The sequence below is a fragment of the Myodes glareolus genome, chromosome 25 (genome assembly GCF_982192425.1).
Source record: "Myodes glareolus chromosome 25, mMyoGla1.1, whole genome shotgun sequence".
Lineage (NCBI taxonomy): Eukaryota > Metazoa > Chordata > Mammalia > Rodentia > Cricetidae > Myodes > Myodes glareolus.
The window spans coordinates 1,787,844-1,795,252 of record NC_142050.1 but is presented as its reverse complement, the minus strand read 5'-3'; positions in this window follow the sequence as shown (position 1 = coordinate 1,795,252).

Genomic DNA, 7,409 nt, shown 5'->3' with positions numbered 1-7,409 from the left:
CGGGTTCTTCCCCCAGCACCATCATCACTTCAGTCATAAGTTGAGTCATCCCTGCAGGGAAGAGCATTTTACATGCTAAGGTGACATAGTCAGCCCCCGCAGACATGGTTGGGTCCATCAGAACGGCTGCACACCATTACGGCTCTCAGAAGAGGGCAAGCACAGAGGCAGTGAGAACCAGCTACACTTTCTAGTTGTGCTCATATGATACCCTCCCCACTGTTTCAGTGTAGGATTGTTTGAAAATTTTTGTGTCATCTATAAGTTGAAATGATCGAATAAAGGAAGCAAAAAAATCCCACTCATTCATCAGAAAAAGACCAGTTCTGTAACCATAGACCACTGTGCTGCCTTGAAAAACAGCAGCTATCAACTAGGGCATACTGCAGAAGGATACCCCAGAAGGATACTGCAGAAAGATACTCCAGAAGCATACCGCAGTAGGATACCCCAGAAAGATACCACAGGATACCCCAGAAGGATACTGCAAAAAGATACGCCAGAAGGATACCCCAGAAGGATACCACAGAAGGATACCATAGAAGGATACCCCAGAAGGCGGCCTGAGTGTCTGCGTTTTAACACCCTTCACAGTGGTCATTGTGCACAATGAAACTTGAGAATTTCCCATGAATATTGTAGTTCCTATAAAAATAGGAAGTAATGCTTCATGAACAGTATGTATTTTGTTCCTCGCAGTAATCTAAGAGATTGAAACGAGTAACTACGAATATTTCTTGTTTTACTTGTGGAGTTTTGGTCTTTTCTTTTCTGAAAAGTAAGCAAATAATTTAAGAGGAAATCATATATGATAAAGATCTAAAGAAGCAGGTTACACATTTCCTCTAGAGGGAGGTTGCCATGGTGGGGTGTACACATATCTGACCTGGCTAAGCCTGCTGTGTGGTGTCATCCAATCAGAACCGCAGAAGGAAGGGTTAGTTTCTTGGGAAATTAAAGAAAACAGCTTCCAAAATATAGCATATCCTTTCCCACACACACACAATGTACAAAAAACTATTTAGGTAAGTTCACTTGATGAACACTATGAATCCCAACATATTTTCCTGAAAGCCTCTTTGGGCTCGATTGATTCTTAATGCTTAAAGTGTAGTCCCCAAACACTGCAACAGCTACAGTCTAATAAAATATGTGTTGAACTTATTTAGATTGTTTATTTATATTTATTTAATAAATAATAATAAATAAGACTCCAAAGTCTTTATACAGCCAAGAAGACGCCATTGGAGGCATAGGTTTCTGCCATCCCTGGCACCTTGCTTTATAGCTTATGATAGAGAACTGCCATTTGTCTTCTTGTCCTTTAAGAACTTTCCTAAATGCTCTACTGCCACATAATTTTATTTTCCACCCGATTGGCAAGAACTCAGCCAATCAGAGTTAAAAAAAATCAGAGGGAAAAATCAGAATTAAAAATTTTAGATAAACAGTTCATCTTTCCCCGTTCTATCATCAAAAAAAAGAAAGGAAGGATGGTCGGAAAAGAAAGAGAAAAAGGAAAAAAAAAGAAAAAAAGAAAAAACCCACCTTGGACTATGAAGGAAGAAATAAAACATTTAGTTAGCAACGGGAAGTCCCTGGATCTTCTTCTGAAACCGTGTGCTTGTTCAGGTCGTCCCCACATAGAGTCCCCCTTCACTGACCTGCCTCTCCACCTGCCTCTGCAATGCTATGGGAAGACCGAGCACCCTCCCCCAACCTCCCCCTGCCGGTTTCTCTCCTCTTCTGCATCACTTACTGTGATTCACACCGAGGACCAGATGGGCTGTTTTCCTGTCTTTTGTGTGAAAAACAGACAGAACCCCATTTGGCTTTCTTCCCCTAGACGGAGTCTGATTTATAATCCAGAATGAGTTCTCAAAATGACATCAGTCCTTCCATCCATGAGAGGAATACGTGTGTCTGCCGGCGGTCTGAGGCCTTAAGCTGCTGTGTCCTTCTGCAAATGGCTTCTCTTCGCTCGGCCTCTATTTTCTCATAAGTAAAATGGCAGCTATCGAATCTACTTCACACCCGAGAAAGCAAAGTTCTCAAGGTGATGTTTATTTTCTCCTCTCAGCTACATCTTTCTGACTCCTATGGCAAGAAGAGCGCATCTCCCGAGTGCATCTCCCCTGCCCCACAGTCAGTCCAAGGCAAGGAGAGTTTGCAGTTTTTGCAATAAAGAAAGGCCTTGGTAAGAGACTAGGCTCCAACTACTGGACAGAGGACAATCAGCATTTGAACCGCCCCACAGCTGGGGGTCCTCTCGGTGAAGAGTGTGGTGGCTTCAGGGTGGTCCCTGAGCTTCAGCAGAGGTGTAGTCAGGGGAGGGACAGGTACCCCTGGAGATGCACAGGTCTGAACAAACTGCGTCCTGAGTAGTTTCTCTGCCTTGAGAAATCTGCGCATCACAAAAGCTACTTGGAAGGGCAGGGTGGGGGAGTGAGGGTGGGCCAAGGTCTCTTTAAAACAAACTGCAAGTCAAGTCCAGGGGCTGCAGGCTGAGCAAGCTCTCTCTTCGTGGCCTGCCAGTGAATCCCAGTCTCGCGAACTTCTGAAGCTAGACAGAGCAGAACAGAACATCTCTTTCCTCTGGATTCTCTTCTCGGCACTAAAACTTCAGTCAGGGCTCCTTAGCCAAGTTCCCTTCTGAATCAGCTCCACCCTGCGGACCTTTGCTGCTTCTGCCTTCTACTTCTACTGTATATTCACCCTCTAAGATTGCCTTTTCCTCACACCCAAGCAGGTCTAGCTACCCTGCTCCCACTTTCCTTAAGGGACGCCATCTGGACCCACTCCAAAGGGTGTGTTCAAGCAACCAAAAACTTCCTTTTTTGTTTTATCACAACTCCACAGGCCAGTGAAGGCAGGCAGAGGGAGGGGACAGGTGGAGTGGGGGCAGAAGAATGGGGCCTCTGGTTTCAGCTGTCCTGTGACCAGGTACTGGAAGCGAGCAATCTTCTCCCCAGCATTTGAGATCGCTTATGCTCAGGGGGCACAGAGCACAGGGCCATTACCCCTCCCAGCCCTTTCTTAGGAAGCTTCGGGACACTTAACCCAGTGGAAATGACTGGTTGACATGAAGAGTGGATAGACTTAAAACACACACAAGATCCAGTACGACACAGACACCAGGACATTAACTAGTTAATTTTTAGCAAACCCAAATTGTATTTCCATCATATGCGAGCAGTCAGCTGCTATTGTAGATCACCAAGACACAGGCATTATTTCTACAGTTCGTGGAAAACATTAGGCAGCTGTAATAAAGTCAATGGCATTTCCTTCCTTACTGAAGCTTGGCTTCACTGAATCACAGTAGAAAGTTCTCCCCTTTCTAAACAGTACTCTCTGTCTGCATAGTAAGCCAGTAAAGGAAATTCAAAGTTAAAATGCCTAGTGAAATTTTATCAGGCATGAAATGGTATTTCAGCCGGAACTGCCACCATGGCTTAGATGACTGAAAACCGACCCAAACTTGGGGGAGGGGGCAGCAGATTTTAGTGGCCTTTCTATCTAGCAACCACTGAGGGGAAAATCTTTCCAGAGAGTCACTCCATGCTGCCCAGGCTCTGTGAGCAGTTGGGTTTCTTGTAGGACTACTATTTAAATTAGTCTATCTAAACTGTTTATCTGTTTTTTATTTAATTTTCCAATTTTATGGAGTACAGGTTTTTGAATTATGACCTATGATTCTCTGGATTTCCTAAGGGTCTGTTTTTATGTCCCTTTTTTCATTTCTGATTTCATCAATTTGGATGTTCTCGCTCTGCCTTTTGGTTAGTATAGATAAGGGTTTGTCTATCTTGCTGATTTTCTCAAAGAACTAATTCTTTGTTTCATTGATTCTTTGTATTGCTTTCTTTTTTTCTATTTTATTGATTTCAGCCCTCAATTTGATGATTTCCTGGCCTCTACTCCTCCTGAGTGAGTTTGCTTCTTTTTCTTCTAGAGATTTCAGATGTGCTGTTAGGGCACTTGTATGAGATTTCTTGAGGTTCTTTATGTAAGCACTTAGTGCTATGAACTTTCCTCTTAGCATGCTTACATAGTGTGCCATAAATTTGGGTATACATTCATTTTCATTGAATTCTAGGATGTCTTTAATTTCTTTCTTTATTTCTTCCTTGACCCAGTGGTAACTCAGTTGATCACTGTTCAATTTTAATGAGTTTGAGCTTTATGTATTCCGTGTGGTCGTTGAATTTTAACTTTAGGCCATGGTGATCCAATAAGATACACAGAGTTATTCCAACATTTTTGTATCTTTTGAGATTTGCTTTGTGACCAAGTATGTAATCAATTTTAGAGACAGTTCCATGATGTGCTGAGAAGAAATTAAATTCCTTTGTTTTTGGATGAATGTTCTGCAGATATCTATTAAGTCCATTTGAGTCATGGCATCTGTTAGTTTTCTTATTTCTCTGCTAAATTTCTGCCTGGCAGACCTGTCCATTGGTGAGAGTGGGGTGTTTAAATCTTCTATTATTAGTGTGTGGGGTCTGATGTGTGATTTAAGCTTTAGTAATGTTTCCTTTACATATGTGGGTACTCTTGTGATATGGGACTCCCTTTGTATGCTGTGAATATGTTTTTTACCATTGGTTAATAAAGAAGCCACTTTGACCTATGGTAGGGCAGAACATAGCAAGTCAGGAAATCCAAACAGAGATAGAGAGAGAAAGAAGAAGTCAAGGAGATGCCTTGTAGCTGCTGAAGGAGAAAGATGCCCAGAACTTTTACCAGTAAACCACAGCCTCGTGTCAATACTTAAATTAATAGAAATGGGTTAATTTAAGATATAAGAACTAGGTAAGATTATGTCTATGCTGTTGGCCAAGCAATGTTGTAATTAATATAGTTTCTGTATGATTATTTGGGTCTGGTTGGCCAGGAATAAAAGAGAAGTCTCTGTTTACACTCTTGTATTTGTGGCATAGATGTTCAGAATTGAGACTTTGTCTTGATGGATTTTTCCCGTGATGAGTATGAAGTATCCTTCTCCATCTCTTTTGATTGACTTTAGTTTTAAGTCTATTTTGATAGGTATTAGAATATCTACCCCTGCTTGTTTCTTAGATTTCTGCTTGATTGGAATATCTTTTCCCAACCCTTTACCCTGAAGGTTTAGGTTCATTTCTTGCATGCAGCAGAAGGATGGATCCTGTTTTTGTATCCATTCATTAATCTGCATCTTTTTATAGGTGAACTGAGTCCATTGATATTAAGAGATATTAGTGACCAGTGCTTGTTTATTTCTGTTATTTTTTGGTGGTAGTGTTTGTGTGTTTCCCTTATTTGGGGTTTGTTAGTGTGAGTTATGAGGTTATGTGTTGCCTGTGTTTCTGTAGGTGCAGCTAATTTCCTTGGGTTGGAGTTTTTCTTCTAGTACTTTCTATATTGCTGGGTTTGTAGATAGGTAATGTTTAAATTTGGTTTTGTCATGGAATATCTTTTCTCCACCTATGGTGATTTAAAGCTTTGCTGGGCATAGTAGTCTGGGCTTGCATCATGATCTTTTAGTGTCTGCAGCACATCTATCCAAGACCTTCTGGATTTCAGAGTTTTCATTGAGAATTCAGGTGTGATTCTGATGGGTCTGCCTTTATGTTAATTGGCCTTTTCCTTTGTAGTGCTTAGTATTATTTCTTTATTCTGTATGTTTAATGTTTTGATTATTATATAGTGAGGGGACTTTCTTTTCTCATCCAGTCTATTTGGTGTTCTGCAAGCATCTTGTGCCTTCACAGGCATGTCCTTCTTTAGGTTGGGAAAGCTTTCTTCTATGATTTTGTTGAATATATTTTCTGTGGTTTTGAATTAAACTTCTTCTTCTAGCCCTATTATTCTTAGATTTGTTTTTTTCATGGTGGTGTCCCAGATTTCCTGGATGTTTTGTGTTAAGGATTTGTTGGATTTAACATTTTCTTTGATCAATGACTCTAATTCTGCTATTGTGTCTTTAACTCCTGAGGATCTCTCTTCCATCTCTTGTAATCTGTTGGTTATGCTTGTATCTATAATTCCTCTTTGTTAACCCAAATTTTCCATTCTCAGAATTCTGTCTGTTTGTGTTTTCTTTATTACCTCTATTTCAGTTTTCAAGTCTCAAACAATTTGAGGTGTTTGCTTCACCTGGTTAATTGTTTTTTCTTGGGTTTCTTTAAGCGAATCATTGATTTATTCCCTTTTTTTGTTTCTTTTCCTCCATTTCTTTGAGGGAATTTTTCATTTCTTCCTCAAGAGTCGCTATCTTCTTCATAAAGTTATAGTGAAGGTCACTTTCTTCTGCTGCTTCTGGGTTAGGATGTTCAGGTCTTCCTGTTGTGGGACCACTAGGTTCTAGTGGTGCCATATTGGTCTTTATGTTGTTGGATGTGTTCTTACACTGCCATCTTCTCCTTCAGTGGGTACAGGTGGAGCCTGTGCTTCAGGGGGTCCCTCTTTCTCCAACTGGTGACAGTGAGGCCTGTAACTTAGGTGGTTGTTCTTCCTCTGGGTGCAGAAGGGTCACGCCTCTAGTGGATGCTGATAAGGCTCTGGGAATCCTCTTCAGGGACAGTCTGGGCCAAGGCTCCAGTGGTCACAGATGTGGTGGAGGATGGTAGCAGGTGTGTGTATGCTGCTCGGGGTCTCTGGAGCTTGGTAGGTGGGAGTGGGGAAATGGGTGGCTTCTCCCCAGACACGAGTCTAGAGAACTGTGCCTTAAGCGAGGATCCAGACACTTCCCTTTCCAGAGGCAAACTGGGTCAAGGTTCTGGTGGTTAGATGTGGTGGGGTATAGTAGCAAGTATGAGAAGGCTCAGGGCCTCCATGGCTTGGTGGGTGGGGGTGGGGTATGGGGTGCTCCTCCCCTGACAAGGGCCTAGAGAGAGCAGGGACCCAGACACTTACCTGACATCTTATTTTCATAGGAACTAGACTAGAAAGGAAACCATTCAATGTCTATAGATACTTGCAAGTCTTAATGATGTAAAACATTATATTACTAAAAACAAGCAAACAAAGAAACAAAAAGGGTGCTGCTGACAATACCCTTACTCAGGGTATTACTGGACTGAGCAAGCACAGAAAAAGCAGACACTCTGGCTATAAAGCATGTTCAGACCTTCTGAGAAGTTATCTCTAGTTTACCAATCTGAACAGGCCATTTAGGCCCTTAGCCTGCCTCACTGAGCAGAAATTGGTCACCCAGCCTGTAGAGCAAGAAACAGAACTTTGCCATATGAAGTATTCAGCCCTAATCCACATCTTTATCTTCTGTGCTCTTTATTACCCACAGTCCTTCATAGTCAGAAAATATTAAATGGAAAATTCCAGAAAAAGTAATTCATAATTTTTAAATAAGTTTTATGGTAACAGATTGCTACATTTGTTCTCATTTATTATTAATTGTTGTGGCTAGT